Consider the following 18,985-nt stretch of genomic DNA (forward strand, 5'->3'; position numbering starts at 1 on the left):
TCTCTGAGGACTAACTTGAGAAATAACGCATGAACTTGTGCATCCCAGAACACGGTTCACAGTAAGTGCCCAGTAAATATTCATTCCCTCCCGTTGGCAATCTCGAATCTACACAGAGGTCACTTGGTCATCAGGAAAGAGGTAAGAGATCAAACCAGGCCCAAGGAGGAGAGCAGAACCAGCAACCAGCAAGATGGTCTTGGTGTCTAATAAGAGCACCAGAAGTACTATGAGCTCAGGTGGTGGTAGATGTTTATTGAAAATCCACTATTTTACGTATTTTATTTCCTTGAATCCTTGACAACTCACAAATGATATGACTGGGTTTCCCAGAGGTTCAGGGACTTTCCCCAAGTCACGCAGGCAGAGATCTTAACGTGTGTGTGTCCAAGAATCTCCCAGGTTTGTTGAAAATGACAGGTGACCCCTGCTCTGTGCTGTGCTGAAACATGTTGGAGCCTGGAGCAAATGGAAAAATGAGCAATATGGAGCTGTCTGTATCTGGAATGTTGCTATTCCGCTTCCCACGAATTTTTTGTATTGATTTTGATTTTTAAAAATATCGCATTCAATCCTATGTATCTTGATTTTGGAGTTTTTTGGCACCCCGGAGGGGAGAGCCTCCCTCTCCTCCCTGGGCCCCACACCCCTGCTGCCTCACTTCAACACCTTCTGGGTCATACACCTTTGGCAGTATGTCGCTCACAGGTGCAGAGCCAACGGTCACTGTTCACTAAGCGAAATAAAAAGCCCCTCTGTCAGTATGGAAAGAGGTCCTCCTCGGGCAGGTCCAGGGCCTTCCAGGGAAATCTGCTGGTGGACGTAGAGGTTCATCCTGTCAGGATGGTGACTTCATAATAAGTAAATATCTCATGTTTACTAACAAAAATGCTTCCATCTGTAAGTCACCCACTCTCATCAGATAAAACGTGAAGAATAGAGAAACTCATGTGGTATTTATGTGACTACAAGTTGGTATGGCTTTGGACAGCAATTTGACAATGTCTATTAAAACTAAAAATATGGGGGCTCCTGGGGGGCTCAGTTGGTTAAGCGTCCAACTTCGGCTCAGGTCATGATCTCACAGTTCGTGGGTTCAAGCCCCGTGTCGGGATCTGTGCTGACAGCTCGGAGCCTGGAGCCTGCTTCGGGTGCTGTGTCTCCCTCTCTCTCTGCCCCTCCCCCGCTCATGCTCTGTCTCTCTCTCTCAAAAATAAACATTCCAAAAAAAAAATTAAAAAAAAAAAACGTAAAAATATGTGTACCCTTTGGCCCCCATGGTCCCGTTGCAGGTATGAATCCTAGACAAACACTGAACTCTGTGCACAAAAGGGCATTTCAGGCATGGTCATGATAGCTGCAAAATACTCCGTGTATTCATCAATAGGGAAATGATTATAGAAGTTATGGTACCTTCATACAATGGAGGTGGCAACAATAAAAAGGCAATTAATTGGTCAAACATGTTGAAAAACACTACAAGTCAGAAATGGGAAAAGGCAAAAAGTAAACCAAAACAAAATGAAACAAAAACAAGGCAGAGCAAAACTTGCTGTTTGGCCCAAAACTGGGTTCCTTTATGTATGTATGTAAATGCAAAGAACAATCTGGAAGGGTACCAAAAGGTGGTTCAGTGTGCTTGCTTTGGGGAAGGAGAGTGTGATCAATGAGGAGGGGTTCCAAGAGACTTTCTCTTTGGCTGTTTGGTTTGATTAAGAAAAATATGTATACATATGTATGTAAAACAAGATGATAATACTCTTCCATTTTATCTTTTTAAATTTTCTTTAAATGTTTCTTTACTTTTGAGAGAGAGAGAGAGATACAGAGTGTGAGTGGGGGAGGGGCAGAGAAAGAGGGAGACACAGAATCTGAGGCAGGCTCCAGGCTCTGAGCTGTCAGCACAAGAGCCCAACTCGGGGCTCAAACTCACGAACCACAAGATCATGACCTGAGCCAAAGGTGGGCATTTAACAAACTGAGCCACCCAGGTGCTCCCATTTTATCTTTTTGAGAAATATCTCTTAAAAATGATCTTCTAGAGCAGTTTCAGGTTTACAACAAAATTAAGAAGGTACCGTGATCTCGCGTGTATTCCCTCCCCCTACACACATGTAATCTCCCCCATTATCAACATCACTCACCAGGGTGGTGCTTTTATTTTTAAATAAGGATGAACCTACATGGATACATTTTAATCACCCAAAGTGCATAGTTTACCTATGGTTCACTCTTGGTGTTATATGTTCTCTGGGTTTGGACAATGTGTAATGACATGCATCCATCATTAGATCATACAGAGTATTTTCACTGCCCTAAAAATCCTCTGTGCTCTGCCTGTTCATCTCCTCCCTCTCCCCACCCCAAGCCAGGTAACCATTGATCTTTTTAATATCTCCGTAGTTTTGCCTTTTCCAGAATGCCATATGACCAGAATCACACAGTAAGTAGCCTTCTCAGATTGGCTTCTTTCACTTAGTAATGTGCATTTAAGATTCCCCCATGTCTTCACGGCTCAGTAGCTTGTGTGTGTGTGTGTGTGTGTGTGTGTGTGTGTGTGTAATAATATTCCTTTGTCTGATAGGCACCCTTTATTTATTTATTTATTTATTTATTTATTTATCCCTTCACCTACTGAAGGACATCTTGATTGCTTATATCTGCTTTTTAAAGGGAATAATAGTATAATTTATATTCTTGGGAGTCCTTTCTGGATGTGATAGAACAGACAGGATGGAGGGGTACACTCCTACTACTGTGCAAAAACTCAAGCAGTCTGTGGTCACTTTGCTCTCTGGAAAACTCTGAAGGAGGCCATCGTCGATTCTCTTTGCCTGTCTCTTGGAGCAGTACGTCTGTTCTCTCGGGAGGATTGGTCTCTCTTCTGAGATTTGTAGGCTGCAAATATCTCTGATGAGTCACCTCTAAGACTGTCACTAGCTTCCTTCAGGTTGGGGCCACTCTAAAGCCCCTGATCTTTCCACTACATCATGTTGCCTCTTAGATCAATTATCTTCTTTTAGGCAACGAAGCTTGGTTGTGGTAACAAATAAAGCTCTAAAACTCAGTGGCTTGACCTACTAAGGTTTATTTCTCCTTTCCCCCCAATGCAAATAGAGTGAATCTTCAGGGTACCTCTCTTCCAGATGGTGATTCGGGGTCTGGGATGGAATGTTCTTGTCCTATGGCTACATTGTGCCATTGCGTGGCTTCTATGATCACCGCAACCTGGAAAGAGAAAGCTGGAGGGCCACACGGGGGCTTATATCACCAGGTTTGGAAATGCAAACATCGCCTTCTCCCATATCCCCTTGCTCGGAACCAGTCATGTGGCTCCAAACTAACTGCAAGGGAATCTGGGGATGGTGGTGGAGCACAAGGCTATTTAGTGAGAATTTGACATCTCTGTGAAAAGGGGAGAAAATAAAAACAAATAGGAATTAGACACTTAGGCAAATGTTATTTTTGTAAAAGTAAACAACATGAGAGGCTGTTCCATAGCTCATGGGTTCCTTGAAGGCAGGAATCCTCCTGTTAATTTTTACCTGAGTCCCAGTCCTGTTGAATAAAACAACAACAGATCTTTGCAGATATGGCTACTTAATGTTAGCCAAAGTGAGCTACTACCCTTACCCAAAACCTTTTGGTGTAACTTCTCTCTGGAAATTTCCTACTCAACCAGTTTACAAATTGCACAAGGAGATCAATTGTGTTTCTTTTTTAAATTTTTTTTTTCTTTTTTGTCCCCTGCCCCTCCAAGTGAGATCTTTGAAAAGACTTCAGACGAAGAAAAACTGGTGATTTTGGTTAGGACACAGGGAGCAAAGGCACCGATAAATAACATGAATAAAGAGTGGGGTATTACTATAGATATACAGAAATTATACAAATAATAAGAAAACATTCACTCAGTTTATCTTATTACACTTCTTTGAAGTCTCACCTGTTTTGTTTGTTATTAAACCAATAAACCATTACCCAGTTTGAGTGATCACCTTATTTTCTACCAGACTTGACTTATGGCTATTTCTTCAAAAAAATTAATTGTATCCTCAAAAGAAGATATCGTTGAGTTTAAAAGAGATATATTGCAAGCTCTGAAGACAGTCTCCAAAGAAGTATGGGAACTTGATTCTTTGGTGTATCATTGGTACACGGTCTCCTTAGGGTCCAAGTTCTTGGAGGCTTAAGGACCCATAGGCTTGTTTTTAAAAATGACTAGTCCTCATTAATCGTTGATCACATTTTGAACCACCTGGGACTGAATGCACCCCACTTCCAAGTCTGGTAACATGGATTTTTAGGAGGTGAAAAGCTGAAGGACTTCAGAGCCAAGAAGAGATTCTGAAGACATAGTTTGAGAGTGCCACTGCTCTGAAGATGGGGGAGACTTGGGGTGGAATCTGAGCCTTGATGAATATGTGCTATCTTCCTTCAGAAATATCTTTCTTATGGAAATAGACCACCAGGCCCTCCTGCCTCCGTCTGGTTCAGCCCTCCGTCCCTCAGACCTTCAAGGCTGTGACAACCTCCACCCCCCTCCAGCTGTTGTCCATGACTCCATCCTCAGAGACCACCCCCCCCCCCACCAGATTAATCTTCCTAAAAATCCTCTCTGATCATGCCACTGTTAGAGGAAGAACCTTTGGAAGCTCTTTGTTTCCCCCAAATTCAAGTTCAAAAGCCTCAGCTTAGCTTTCAAAGCCTGCTAAAATGGCCCCACCCTGCCAGGCCGATTTTATTTTCTTCTGCTGCCTGACACACGCCCGCTTCTCCAGGCATGTATGTCTCCCCCACATCCCATAAACATGCCATCCTTATTTTGTTGTCCCTGTGCATTTGTTCACGTTACTCCTTGAGCCTGGAATCCGGCCTCAGGTCCCTCTCATAGGAATACTTGACTCTGTGCAATGCACGGATTCCTGTTTGTCATTTAAAGTGTATGTGCATGTGTGAAAAGCAAATCCTGCTTCCATTGTGCTGAATGTTACAGCTTTAGAAGTTTGTCTTGATTTGTGATTGGCTGTGGGCCCATCCTTAGTTTTATATTTTTCTGCCTCTTAGTTGCTGCCAATCTATAAACCAACACTTAAACCCATCAAGGAAATTCCTTGAATAAAAGCATCATCTGATAGAAAATGAGGAAGTACTCTTGTATTTTAAAAATTTATTGTTAAGCCTTGGATTATTGCAAACAGAGCTTTCTTAAAATGGGGCCTGCTTGTATGTGTCAAATAACTCCTTCCCAATTTGGGATTCCAGAGTAATACATACCAAAACTATTGTTAGGGTTTTATGTCAGCACATCCTCAGAGATTTTCTCTTCTCACTTAACTCCTGTTGTGCAGGCTTAAGCTTCAGAAAATTCATATATACTGGTGTACATCAGGGGGCTGGTCAGGTGAGTTTACCAGAGTGTTTTGTTTGGTCTTGATGGGAAAGGCTTGCATGACCAAACATTTTAAGACTGGATGATTAGCCTGTTGGCTATTGATAAAAAAGGTTACTTTGTCCTCCTAAGACATCGTGCTGGATGTGGCAAAGGAGAGCAGTTTGGTGGGATAGAGTGTCCTAACTTGATGTGTGGATGATTCCTGGAGCCAGTTTGGGGGGTGCTAGTGGTACCCAAGCTTCTGACTTGGTTCCCTTGGAAGAAAGTCCAGAATCTTCTGGGGATGGGAGCTGGAAGAAGAAGGAAGAAAGGAAGAGCGGTTCACTCTCCATGGTAGCAGAGTAGCTTCAAGATAGCTCTGTCTTGGAACCCCGCCGCAGAAAATGTAAGGCAAGAGAAGATACATCTTGTTACTGATTCCACTGGAAAGGGAGAGCATGATAAAACTGCATTTTCCAAAAATGGTTGCATCTCTCATCCCAAATGGTTTTGTAATGTGACTCATGCTTCTTCCATCAACAGGCTAGGTCTCTGTTCCATCCTCTTGAACTTGGGAGGGTTGCAACTTTGGCAGATGTCATGGTATGTGACTTTCAAGGCGTGGTTCTTTTAGAAGGCTTGCTTCTGGACCCAGCCTCCATGGTGCGAGGAAGCTCAAGCAGCTATGCAGAGAGGCCATGTGGGGGGGTGTTTCTGCTGACAGTTGCTGCTGAGGTCCCAGCCTACAGCTGGCATTAAGTAATCAGACATGTGAATGAGTGAGCCTTGAGATGAGTATGGTCCCAGCCTGCAAGTCAGCTCCAGTATGAATCCTCCCAGCTGGGGCCCTGAACGCCATGTAACAGAGTCAACTGCTCCCCTGTCCCCATTTTAAATTTCTGACTGGGAGAATCCAGAGGTAGGATAAACCCACTGGGTTTTTAAAATACGACTAAGCTTTGTTAAGCAGCAATAATGACTGGAATAGCGAACTACTTCTCTGAGGTGGACAGAAAGGATTTGGGAGGTAATGAGGGAGCTCTGCAAGGAATGAGACCGACAATTTCAATAACGTCTGGATTCTGTGAGCACCCCTAATCATCTAGGTCCTACCCTTATGACCTGGAAACTGAGAGGTCAAGTGGGAACAGAAGAGAATGAGAGCAATTTGTGAGAGCACTGTGACTCTGACCTCGTGGCCCGGGAAGGGCAGTTGGATGAGGCTGCAGTCTTGCTGATCTCCCTCAGGAGAGCCAGGGAGAGTATCCTGGCTTCAGGACCCTAGGACATTCCAGGCTGGAGATGTTGTACACACCAGGTGCATCTATTCTATTTAGGGTAGAGTCAAAGAGGCTTGCAGTCAAAGAGGCTTCTTCTCTTATTGCTAGGACAGCCAGGGGACTAAAACCTTGTTACCTATGTAAAGCTTTAGTTGACACTTGTAAGTCTCTCTGGACAATTCTAAGTAGCTAAGATGGTGAGAGAAAAGAAACTGGCCTTCACCCACTTATGTGGCCGCTGACTTGGCAAATGAGTAGCTATGTCTCTTTCAGGCTGGTCACCTCCCTCTATAGGAAGGTAGCCTCATGCAGGATTAACTTGGGTGCACCGTCCGGAAGCCAGTACCCTCTGTCTCAGCTGTCCTCCCCTCAGCTCTCCGCCTTAATCATTTCCAAACATATCACTTGGAGTGGAGCGAGGCAAGTGTTATGAAATTAACTCCCCCAAATAAGGTGCCATTGGAAGGTTGGGGAACCTTTTCTCTTGTCTTGGAGAGTCAGCTCCAAGGTACCACCTCCCTCAGGCAAGCTTTCCTGAGTCCTCCCCGTCAACCCCCTTTCCTCCTGTTAGTGCTGTCTATTGACTGAACTGTCTTGTCTCGTGAACCATTGGCTTCTTAGGTGCCTTCTTCAAGCCTTCGATTTCTAATGCACACTCAGTTCTGAGCACATTCCACTCAAGAAATGTTAGCTGAAAAAAAATGCAGCCCCCCCCCCCATCATCAGCATTTAATGTATATCTTCCCAAAACGTTCTCCTTGTCTTCCTTCCTCCCTCCTCCCCTGGACATTCCTCCCTCCCTCCATTCCTCCCCAAACCGCTATGATAAGGAACACACGATTTTGTGTTCTGTTTTTTATTTTTATTGTTGGTGTTTACCATGATTCCAGATGCACTTTCCTGATTGTGACATAATTTCACATCTCAGTAATAATAATAAAACTAACAGTAATGCCACCATTTATTGTGTGTCTTGCCATGTGCCAGACACGGTACCCGGGGCTCTCATCTAATCTTTCTAATTTGCTAGATGGTTGTCATCAGCGATATGTTACAGATTGAGAAACTGAGGCTTGGAGAGCTCAGGCAGCTTGTCAGCAGTAACCAGCTGATGGAGACTAGATTGGTCCCTCTGATTTCAATATCCATATTCCTGCTTTTTTTTTTTTAACATGCTGCTTCTCATCATTTGAAGTGACTTCACCATACTTACTCTTTTGTCATAATTTGCTTAACCATTCTGCTATTTTTCATCAGTTAGGATATTTACTAATTTTGGGTATTATAAACAATGAGGCAATGAACATCACTGTGCTAACAGACTCTCCCCCTATTTTTGGATTATCACCTTGGAATAGAGTCCCAGAAGTGGAATTACTGGGTTAAAGGGTAGGACTGTGTTTATGGCTTTTGATACTTTTTGCCAAATTGCTTTCCCGGAGGACTGTGTTTAGCGTAACCAGCTCACTTTATAGGCCCAGGGGAGTTACCTTGCTCCTCTAGGATGTCAAGTTGCCCAGTAGCCACTAGAGGGCAGGAAAGGCTATTGCTCAAGTGACAGGAGGCTGGCCCCCTCTAGGAAATCCCCAAATTTGCCTGAGGCACCTTCAGAGTTGCCTGGGAGGGAGGGGGATGCTTAATTGGTTAGAAACTCAATGCCAGTAAGGGACTGACTCTCTTTGATTTGCATTGAAGACCGGATGGCTCGTGACCCGGACTCTGGAAGAGAGAGCAGGAAAAGTACCCCAGAGACCCACCGAGGTTTGGCTTGGCCATGCCACCTTTTGCTTAGAAAACTTGGGTGACTGACCCTTCGGTGCATGTCTCTGTCCAAGGATGTTGACCCTCTAATCTCAGTGTCAATCAGACCGGCAGCAGCTCTGGGTCCTCCAGTGGAGAGAGTGTGGCCTGCTCGGCCTTGTACCGTCCAACAGTTAGCACTTCCTAAGAGCACAGTACACGGTGGCGGAATTAATTGTTGAAATGAGACAAGAAATCAAGAGTGGGCATGAGGAGGTTGGCACAGAGTATGGCACTGGCTCCCAGTCCCCACAGATGGTTTATTGACTCCAAGATGTTAAAGACGGAAGGATATTTAGACATCATCTTGTCTGCATTCCTCGGAAAAAACAGAGGCCCAAGCAGTTACAAGTATGATAAGGCCTCCACTTCCACGGGTTCATTTAAGCAACATTGACTGAACATCTGTAGTGTGCTGGGCTCTGTGCTTTGCATGGGGGACAGAGAGATGATGGTGAGAAGTCGCTGCCTTCAAGGAGCTTATAGTTTGTGCAAGGAGATGCAAAGCCTATAAATACAGAGTTTGCCCTCTGCACGTTGAAGCTCGGGAAGGCACGTAAAGTTGGGAAAACTGGCTTACCTCAGCTGTGTCTAGAGAAGCACTTCTTAAAGTATATTTCTCGGAACATTAATTCAACTGGAGATGTAACGAATGTAAACTAAAAGATGGTTTGGTAGTTATAGGAGTCAGTTATTGCTGCACTAATGCCGAGTAACAAACCCACCCCAAACTCCGCCATTAACAATAACGCTTATTATTAGATATTTATTTTGCTTACAGGCCTGCAGGGTTATTGGAGTACCTCTGCTACACAAGCCTTTGATTGTTCTGGGATCAGAAGATTGCCCAGGGCATGGTCTTCTCTTGGAGATGGAAGGACAAGAGGACAAGCTTACTTCCGTAAGGGTATTTTGAGTCTTTTCTCGCATCATGGCCACTAACATTCCATTGGCCAGACCAAGTCACATGGCCAAGCTCAATGTTAATGAGTCAATGAAATATATGGCACCTCTAGTGGCCAGAATTGCAAAGTCACGGTAAAGAGGGTGGATACAAAGAGGGGTGAAGAATTGGGAGCACGATGCAATCTACCACAGTGGCCATATTAATTTAGGAAACCCCGGTGGATCTGGTTTCTTCATTGTGGGACTTCTTGGAGGCTTTATAAATGATTCAGTCTAAAGCCTTCACTTTAGAAGAAGGGAACTTAAGCCCAGAGAGGAACATAACTTGACCAGGATTTACAGTTACTTAGTAGCCTGCGGCGAGACCCTTATGACCAATAAGTTACGGCTCTTTCCCTACCCCTACACTGTGTCTGTGCCCCAGCCACACTGGGCCAGGCAGAGGAGAGGAAGCAGGTAAGCAGTTGCACATAACGGAGGCTGAAGCAATGCTCCAGGGGACCTCTGCAACATGACTTTGAGTGGGGCAGGGAAGCCACAGTCAGACCTAGTCCTGAGAAAAACTGTCAAGCGGACAAAAGGAAGGGCGTGTACTGTGGAGCCAGGTTGTCTGTCTGGGTGATCTTGAGCAGGTTATCTAGCAGACTTCCTTTTTTATTTTTGACTTTTTTTTTTTTTGAGAGAGAGAGAGAGAGAGAGAGAGAGAGAGAATATTAAGGAGGCTCCAAGCCCAGTGTAGAGCCCAACGTGAGACTTAATCCCACAACCACGAGATCATGACCTGAGCCAAAATCAAGAGTGGGACACTTAACCGACTGAGCCATCCAGACGCCCCTAGCAGACTTTCTATGCCTTATTTGTAAAACAGGGGAGGTAGACACACTTATAGAATTGTTGAGTTCATGATTGTAAAGTGTTTGGAACAGGACCAGGAATGTAGTAAGCACTCAGCATACATACATACTACTACTGTTGTTATTATTATTATTATTTTATTATTTAGCCTATCTCCTCTACCATGACTTTTCTTATTCCTGGGCTTTCCCACCCCACTAGCTCCTTTCCCAATACCCCATTCTTGATATTAGTTAATCACAGCCAGTCCCCACTAATATGCAACAAGATAACAAGTTTTATCTAATATTAAGAAGGGGAACACTGGAAAAGTTCAAGGTCTGAAGGAGTGGCAGGGAGTGGAGTTGCATTTTGGAAATGGGAATAGTGTCTGATACCATATCGAATCTCACGCTCTGGCTGACCGTCTGTCTCTTCAGATAGTTGGGTAGAAATGGGTTGAGTCCAAGCAGAATCAGTAATTCACCTAAGTCTGTGGTTCTTCACCTTTGGTGCAGATTAGAATCACCAGGGAAGCTTGAAATAACAGCAGTAGTAAGAACCCTGGTGCTTGACCCCACCCTAGACCAATTCAGTCTGTCTGGGGTGAGGCCCCGGTATTGGTGCGATTTTAAAGCTCTGTGGGAGATTCTAACATGTATCCGGATTTGACAACCACTGACTTGATGGCATTGGATGGGCCTGGTGAGACTGGGATTCAGACACAGGTGACTCTGCATCCTGGCCCTGCCACTTATCAGCTGTACCAGTTTCAGCAAATAACTTAGTCTCTCTGAGCCTCAGTTTCTTTCCCTGTAAAATGGTAATAATTGCTATCTTGCTGAGATTTTATGAGAAGCCAGTGAAACCCTTATGCAATGCACCTTGTGTGTGGAGCTGGCCTATAGAATGGGCTCTTTAAGTATTTGTTAATTAAATGAATGACAGTAGGAGCAGTGCTGCTGCGAGGGGCCATCTGCTCTCCTCCCTGTTTGGGGTTGCTGACTTCTATGTTCTCAGACCTAAGTCCTTGGCAAGAAGAAGGTCTGAGGCCTGAGGGGAGGCTTGCTCTGGGAATACTCAGTCTATTTGCTGATTAAAAGCACCAGGTCTGGGGCACAGCAAGGGACAAAACCCAGTCCTTCTTCTGATTGCCAAATCTTGTGCTCACAGGGCTATGCCAGTCTCGGGGAACCGCCTCTTCCAAGCAGGCTTCCCAGAGAGGGCTCTTATTCCTGGTCATACAGCCCTGCCATATAGGCTAGCTGTGGCCCTGCCGGCTCCCTCTTAGGCTGGGGACAAAGATGCCAGGAGGCGCTCATGCTGTCTGCCATGCCAACTTGTCATTTTAGCCCTGACCACGGCTGTCAACAGCCCAACTGGGCAGAAGACAGGGATGCAGTGAGCAAGGGACGGGTAGCTATTTTGAGCAAAGGTGTCAGGCAATGTCTAAGTGGTGGGCCAGTAGGTTCCTCCAAGTGGCAAGAGGCCTGGATTCCGGCGAGGTTCGTGCTTAATGTGTAACTGCACCCATGCTTTTGTTCTGAGAATTTATTGATAACTCAGGATATCTGATCAAACAGCTGGGTTTCTTTGGTCTCATGGTCTCCCACTCAGAGGTAGATGGCCAGGAGACTAACACTGGGATAGGCATGAAAACATTATCTCAGCGGTCAAGAAACCTTTTTATAAGAGCTGCCTCCCGCCACCCTTTCTCACTCTATCGTCTGCTTAGTGCCGCCAGTCTGCGAGATTTTGGAAGTTCGACCCTTTGTAGTTTGTGTCAAGGAAACAATCAGTCACCTGAAATGTGTTCAGAGATATTGACATGTCCCGCTGGGAGGCGCGGCTCAGATGAGGAGCCCAGCATGACTCATGAACTCTCTGGACCAGCGTGAGACAGGTGTCGAGATGCCACTGCTTCAGGTGGAGAAGCTGAGGGTCAGGAGCTCGAGGTGCGACATCCAGAGGAGGTGGCCTCTCAATTTCAGGGAGGCCTTTGGAATCCAATCCATGACCTTCCCATATTTACAGAAAACAAGAAAGAAATTAGTGTTAACAAATTAGTTTGGAGAACATACAAAATGGAATCTGAATCTTCAAAGTGAAGTTTTCTATTAGGAGTGGGTGCAAATGAAGATCTGAGAGCAGAAAGTCAAAATCAGTGTCTTAGAAGCCATGTCAACAATACTTTTCGGTGTGAGTGAAATGGGTACCTGCCTTATTAAATTGTCTAAGGAGAAAAAGATGTGAAAATATAAACCAAAGGGCCATGCCAGTGTTCATTACGTGGTGTTCATCATTAAGCTGGGGTTCATAGACCCTTGGGAAACCCATGGAAGAATAAATCACCATGTGAACTACCTATGTTTTCTTTTTTTAAAAAAATATTTTATTATTTATTTTTGAGAGAGAGAGAGAGCACAAGCAGGGGTGGGGCAGAGAGAGAGGGAGACAGAATCCAAAGCAGGCTCCAGGCTCTGAGCTGCCAGCACAGAGCCCAACGCGTGGCTTGAACTCATGAACCCTGAGATCATGATCTGAGCCAAAGTCGGAAGCTTAACCGGCTGAGCCACCCAGGCACCCCAGAACTGCCTATATTTTCGAGCCGAATGTTGCATGTGGGCACATACCTAATTTTCTCTAGGGAGAGGGTACATAGCTTTTATCAGATTCTTAAAGGTGTGTGTGACTCAAAAATGATTAAAAACCACTACTCTAGTCCAACCCTTTATGTCATTTGCCAGTGAGAAGAACAAAGTAATAATTCCAGGATGTCAAGTGCCACTGATACTCTCTGCAAGTGTCTTTCCATGTCATGGGAACTGGGGGAAGAGGTAAAAGGGAATTTACTGGGGAAGGAAGATTACGTAAAGGTTCCCTTTTCCCAGTAGCCATGGGCCTTGGAATTCACCTTGGAGTTGGTTCACTTATCCAGCTAGACAGAGAGAGAAAGAGAGAGGTAAAAGGAGAGGGGGAGAGAGAGAGAGAGAGAGGAGAGAGAGAGAGAGATTGAGGCTTCTTCTCAGGAAGGCATTGCTGCTCAGGCAGATGGCAGAAACTCCATCCCTTTCAAAGTGATGAAGTGAGATTCCTCAGAGACAAATGCTTTCAAAGTCTTGAACCTGTGAGGTTTTGCTCCGAGTTCAGGAAAAAACAGGATATAAATCTGCCTGAATCATCTCAGCTCATGCAAACTCAATGCTGGGCCACAGTGGCTCTGGCAACATCTTGTTCTTTTTGTGTAATGACTTTTGATGCTGTGGATTTAGACGGATTAGGCCATTGAGGGGAAAGAGGGGAATATTAATATACAAAATTGTTAAATGTCAAATAAAATCCCTTAATAATGTGTGTGTTTAAGATGAGTATACAGGCACTTTGAAAACACTTCTAGCACCAGCTCAAACATTTAAGAAATCCATTTTGCAAGTTCAAACAAATAATCCTCCACCAATTATGCTGTACCTGTGCGAGTCTGATGGGTAATTCTGCACAGTGTCAGCTGGGAGCGAAGGCTCATTCCCTCATTGCTGTTGATAGCATCGACCAACTTCATCCAACTGGCTGAATGCTTAAATCCCACAGAGAGGTGTGTGGCTTGCAACCAAGAGTGGGTTTTCGTATTTCCTGCAAATTAATTACCCAAGCAGTTAATTTTACTTGTTTTGAAAGCCAATGTGTGTTAGAAGATCTCACCTTGAAGGTCCTACCTTTTGGTTTCATAAATGCTTGCAAACAATTGCCTGGGATTTAGAATCATTGGGAAAGGGCTGTTGGAAAGGGTCACATAAGAAGGCTGAAAGGAGTAATGAGGATGTAATACTTTATTCCACGTTATGTCGTATCAAGTCATATTATATTATGATATTATATATTCTAACTAGAGCAGGCTGAAAACATGGCCATTCTTTCATTTATTGATTCAGAAATAGTGTCCTTCCATCATAAACCTGGAGAGGCCTGTATAAAATCATCTGTGATTCACTGTAGATCCTGATATCTCCTCTGCTAGAGGCGGTAATGAAAGGCTATGGAGGGGACACAGAGGGGAAGGTGGAGTGTCTTCTCAAGATGGTCGGGTGGGTAGTTAGGGAAGGCATCTTGGAAGGTGATAACATTTGGAAAGGCTGTGATACAGGTGTACGGGTTAAAAATAGCTCAATTCCCACCCAAGAGTAGATGTTGGTTCATCTCATAAACACAACAGAACTACATTAGAAACCCTTTAGAAATCACGAGAAAGAGGAAGTACTATTACAGTTCCACACCACCAATGTAAGCTTTATTGGCATTTTGCTGCCTTTCTTGCCAGCCTTTCCCGTGGGCACAGCTTCTCCATAGCTGTTATTGTCGTATCGTGTTATCATGTTATCATGGTAAGCATACACTCTTGCATTCATTGTTAAAAACAGAGCAGTTGGAAGTGTTTTTCCCATGCTGTCACAAGAATGGGCGGATTTGAACATGGTGGAGGTGGGGGAATGTGAATTCTCAGGGAAGGAGAGAGTGAAGGTGAAGTCCCAGCAGCAGGAGGCAGCACTGGGGCAGAGAGTCCACTGTGGCCATGCCTTGGGTTTTATGGAGGGCCTGGAAAGCTCTGTGAAGGAGCTGGGATTTTATCACCGCGGTGACGGAGCCACTGGAGGTTCTTGGACAAGATGGTGGCATGGGTTGAGTTTGGTCCTCTCTAGGCCTGGCTTTGAAAATTCTGGGATTCCCAGGGGGCACTTGGGAATTTCAGGGGTCTCCTAAGGGGATGAGTAAACAATTCAGCAATTAATATAAAGAACAAAATCATTAACTAGCATCTGAATGAAAATGTTAATGTGTTCTGTAAGTACTGCTTGGTGTGTGTTACAATAGGACTGGCCTGTTCATCATAAAACTTTGAGAACCTTCACCCTTGATTCACATTTGCTCTCAACTATCTATCAGAACTATTCCCTGCTTCTCCTCGCCACGCTTGATCTTCCAGTTTATGGATGACAAATAAGCCTTGACATAGATAACACCTCCAATGACTGGCTGCAAATTTCCTAGGAACTGTTTGGAGAAGGGCTGGCTCTGTGGCCATGCCTGGATTTAGCAGGAGAGAGGCCGCTGGCATGGGAATAAGAAGCATCAGCGTGTATGTCATATATTTGCCATCCTTATTCTCTCTCAAATGTTCACTCTCTATGTCTTATATTTAATTTCAGCATGGCCCACATTGATATAGTAGAGCCAAACCAACTGGAGTTTAAAGAAAGAAGCAGATAGGAGAAAATACCTACTAGCCAATATCGCCAAAAGTACTTGATCCTTTGATTCTATGCCCATGCCTGCATGCATGCATCCATCCACTTCACTGAATCGTTCATCCTTTCAATGAACCTTTATTCTGCACCTACAGTGGGCCAAGCAATGTGCTAAGTTCTGGGGAAATAGAAATTCTTGTTCCCAGAATTCAGAATTTAATAAGGAAGCAACCGAAGAGATGGGTAAGTGTAGTACAATGTGTTGCAAGCTAGGCCAGAGGTCTGAACACAGTGCCACGGCACAGAGGCAGAACCCACTGACTCACCTGGGCCAGGAAAGGTGGTGGAGGCAGAGGTGGGGCTGTGATTGATTTCCCAAGCTCAGGCCTCTATGAGGGTAAGAGTCATGCATTTAGTTAATCATTGCATCCCCAGGACCTATCATGGTACCTGGCACATAGTAGGTGTTCTGTATGTTTTTTGTTGCATGAAGGGGGTGTCCAAGGAGCAGAAGGAACCCCCAAAGGTCATCTAGCGCATCCACCTGCCTCTGGGCTGGGCCACACCTAAATCATCCCAAGTGCTATTTCGGGTGTGGTTATTCTTAGCTGGCCTCTTTGACAGCTGGAAGGAGAGAAGCAGCGTCTCCTCTGAGGCTTTTGTGCTACAGGCCACATTCAGGAGGAGCTCTGTTTGGTGGAAGCGAGAGCAAGGAAGAGAGAGAGGCAAGTGGGTCCCAGGCCTGGAGCTCGGCTGGAGGTCACTCCAGGTGGGCAGTCTCCCCTTCCTGGGTGATCAGGGGGTGAAACTGAGAAGCTCACCTTCAGGAGAGGCTTGGAGACTCGGTAATTGAGGCTCCTGAAGGCCTGGGGCATTGTTGGGTCCTGGCCTAGGGACCTGCTGAGGAGGAAAAGGAATTTTCAAAGGCCTCACCACTGAGGCAGAGATCTGCTGAAATGTGCAGACTCTCCTTCAGTGGTGGCTCAGTCCCCATGCTCCCTGCCCCCACCTCCGCCAAGCACTTCGGGGAGAGTGGAGTTTGAGGCTGTGGCTCCATAAGGAGATCTTTTCTTCCAGGGCTGGTTTTTTCCAGGGTATTTCGCAGTGGCCGGGGAGTGTCGGGGCCTAACACAGTCAGGCTGTACCAGGAGCCAGAGCCCAGAGTATTCTAATCTCATGGGGAGATAGGAAGAAATGATTAGTGGGCATTGAATGGCCCTGCTGTGAGCATTCTGAGCTGGACTGGTCCTGGGGAAAATCAAGGGCAAGTTCTAATCTCATTTTCAGGTAGGGGAAGGGTAGGGAAATGACTTTCTGGGGCAGTCTCTTGAAAAACAGGCATAAACAGGGAACAATGGAACCATTCCTTTCTGACCTACTCAACCTGGCGCTTGATACGAAATGAGTGTAGGGTGTGTGTGTGTGTGTGTGTGTGTGTGTGTGTGTGTGTAAGAGAGAGAGAGGGAGAGAGAGAGAGAGAGAGAGAGAGAGAGAGAGAGAGACTAAGTATAACCTTGTGAACCCTCTTAGGAAGCTAAATCTTGCTCCCAAATCCCCCCTGCATAGGGATGGATTTGCCCCTTTTTTTCTTATAAAAACCTGTGTTTTCTAAATGCAATACAAAAAGTGGTTCAGTGGAGCCACCCCTGAGTTTCAGGGTCCCTCGATGTCTACCTAATCCCCACCTCCTAGTCCCCTCTGCCCCACCTCCTGCCACACAAAGCTCTTTAACTAAAAAAATAAAAGTTACAGAACAGGACTGGGGAGACCCTGGGAGAGCAGGAGACAAAGAGGTGACCGCTGGCTGGAGGCCCACAGCCTGGGAGGGTGCGTGAACAGACAGCAGGCACTGGACCTGGCAAACATTACTGAACGATGACCGTGTGTCTAGAATTGTGTCACAGCCTGTAGACGCTGCAAATAAGGACGAGATGCTGTCTCCACCCGTGATGAACTTGTGAGACTCTGTTCAACTCATGACTATCTGTAGAGACAAAGTCAGATGCACCTGCTTGAATGATGATGTCAGCTGATACTAAGTACTTTAGATGAGGCTGACAGCGTATGCACAGTGAGAACCCCCAAGTCAGCATTTCTGAAGAGCTAAGAGGCTCCTTGACAAATCCACCCATGTCTGAACAACTCACAGAGAAAACTCAGACCTGCTGCATCTATCCTACGTTTGCTCTCGAAATGGCACTGGACATAGGCTGGCTTTGCCACTCCGTGTCTTTGTGACCCTGGGTAGAGCACTTTCCCTCTTTGGGTTCAGGTATCCTCTTGGTATTAGGTTGAACCATATGAAATTGATATTCTTTTTAGGTCATTAAAATGAAGGGGCCGATCCGCTTTCAAAAATCCCTTTGATCTCTGCCATTTTAGACTCCCTAAATAATGCCCATTTCCTCTGGACTCTGCCCTCCACGCGGTGGGTTGTCCACGACTTGTCCCTTACCTGTCAGTGCATTGGGGCCTGGCTGGACAGCTGAACGCTTAAGATTCACTTACTGTCATAACAGCTTTAAAGCAAGTCCTATTCTGGGATTAGTGGGCTTATTCTGTTTTCTGGACCTAAAATGTTCTTATCAAAAAATAAAAAAATAAAATGCTCTCATTATGCTTCCTCTGGGCAGAAGGACTTTGTGCTGTTTTGTGCCAGCTCCGTGTTATCAGCCTTTGGGTACTTCCTTGGGCTCTCTCAGCCGGAGAGCATTTCTTCCTTCATGCTCCATGAGCCCTTTTCATAATTTTTGTAACATTTTTCTTCTTATTTTAAATGTAAACATGCTCCTTGTAGAGTATTTGGAGATGGAAAAAAATACAAAGAGGGAAATAAACATCATGTGCAATCCACCATCATCCACTGTTAACATTTGATACATTTCCTTCCAGTCTCTCTCTCTTTTTTTTTTAAGAGATTTTGTTAATGTTTATTTTAGAGAGAGAGCGAGAGAGCAGGGGAGGGGCAGAGAGAGAAGGACAGAGGATCCAAAGCGGGCTCCTCACTGACAGCAGTGAGCCCGATGAGGGGCTTGAACTCACGAACTGGGAGATCATGACCTAATCTGAAGTCAGATGCTCAGCTGACTGAGCCACCCAGGCGCTCCACCCAGTCTTTTTTATGCATACATTAAATGTATTTTTTTCTTAACTGCCATAGTTCTTTATAGTAGATTGTGTTTTAAAAATAGATTTTATTTTTTAGAGAAGTTTTGGGTTCACAGCAAAATTGAACAAAAAGTACAGAGATTTCCCATATACCCGCCCCCCCCCCCCCCAACCTCTCCCATTATCAACATCCTACACCAGAGTGGTACATTTATTGCAATTGATGAGCCTGCGTGGACACACCATCATCACCCAAAGTCCATAGTTTGCATTAGGGCTCCCTCTTGTACATTCTGTGGGTTTGGACAAATGCATAATGACATGTATCCGTCATTACAGTATCATACTGAGTCGTTTCATTGTCCTAAAAACCCTCTGTGCTCTGCCTACTCATCCCTTTTTCCCCCAACCCTTGGCTACCACTGATCTTTTTACTGTATTTGCCT

This window comes from Puma concolor, chromosome E1 (assembly GCF_028749965.1).
Source record: "Puma concolor isolate L17-30 chromosome E1, mPumCon1.1.hap2, whole genome shotgun sequence".
NCBI lineage: Eukaryota > Metazoa > Chordata > Mammalia > Carnivora > Felidae > Puma > Puma concolor.